The sequence below is a fragment of the Trachymyrmex cornetzi genome, unplaced genomic scaffold, assembly GCF_001594075.2.
Source record: "Trachymyrmex cornetzi isolate Tcor2-1 unplaced genomic scaffold, Tcor1.1 scaffold612, whole genome shotgun sequence".
NCBI classification, from domain to species: domain Eukaryota; kingdom Metazoa; phylum Arthropoda; class Insecta; order Hymenoptera; family Formicidae; genus Trachymyrmex; species Trachymyrmex cornetzi.
In genome coordinates, this window is record NW_017299929.1 from 61,477 (window position 1) to 62,999 (window position 1,523).

Genomic DNA, 1,523 nt, shown 5'->3' on the forward strand with positions numbered 1-1,523 from the left:
TTACATTAAAGATGTATCTGATAAATTTAAATCAGTTGCTAAAAAGAATAACTTTAAAGTTGCCTTTAAACCTATGAATTGTTTGAATTCTATCATAAAAACAGGTAAAGATAAATTAAAAATTAATGAACAATGTAATGCTGTTTATAAAATTAACTGTCTTGATTGTGACGCTTCTTATGTTGGTCAAACGAAGAGAAAGGTAACGACGAGAATTTCCGAGCATAAATCGAATGTTCGGAAATCTAGTAATTTACATACTGTTGTTGCAGAAAACCAAGTTCAGCTTGATCATAATTTTGACTGGGATAATGTTAAAATTCTTGACATTAAACCATCTTTCCACAAAAGATTGACTTCTGTGAAATGATTTTTATCAAAAAAACAAATTAACGGTATTAATAAACAAAATGATACAGAGAAGTTTCCAGAAATTTATTTACCGTTACTTAATACATCGTTTAAACCTTGATCTGGAATGCTCTACTAGCGACACTGCTTTCAGTATAAATTCTGTCTGCCATGGTCCGACTTGATTGTTCTGTTCTTGACTTTCAACGTACATACATCAATTTTTCCACTTCCTGTATCTGCCTCGCAACCTATTGTTAACACAGGTATTTAATTTATTTTACAATTTATAATTTAATTTTGTGTTCTTCAGTTGACTAACTTCGGTTTTTTATACTTAAACTAGAATCGGGAAATTTTCTGCGCAATAATTCAAACCGCGGATAGTTATCTCGACTAGCTGATGTACTTTTCGCTTGTTTGACCACGGTTTTGACTTGCTGCGAATCTGTGCCTACGATCTCTTGGAGATGCAATTGTTAAAATTCTTTTTATCAAGAACATCGTAATTTGCGTTGACTAGTTTTATACTTTATTGAATTTTTGTTTGCGTAATTTAATACTTATATAACTTTCACTTGCGTTGATATTTTTTATACTGAGGATGGTCTGATTGCAGACCGAAACGTCTATGTGTATTAGAGTTGAATAAATATATTGTTTATCGCTGCTAACATCTTGCGTTCGTAGTTTATGCCTTTTATTGATATTATGTCGTTTTATTTAAAACATTTTCTTCTATCTTTTATATTTCGGACGATATTTGCCTCGAAAGAGAAATTTCGTTTTTTTTCAAAGGGGTTTCACCCCTTAAACATGAGTTAGCGCACGTATAAAAAAATACGTGCCTCTTAAATTTTCGTGCTTTACAATATATTTCATGGAGAATCAAATCGGTTTCGGACAGTTGTGAAACTTCCCTTGTTAGTGATCTTCTGTAACACCAAGCAATCTAATTTAAACTTTTTATTGTTATATCGCGATTGTATTACTAGCTTTATCGATTGAGAAACATGAATCTTATTTCGATTTATTCCACTAATAGGAACATTTACTGTGCTTGGCGATAGGACTTCCGTTTCCGGTGTGCAGAGAGATAATAGGAGATAGGAAAGTTGGACAGAGCAGAGAGCGAGATTAGAGTGAGAGAGTGGAGTGTGTGTGTGTTGGTA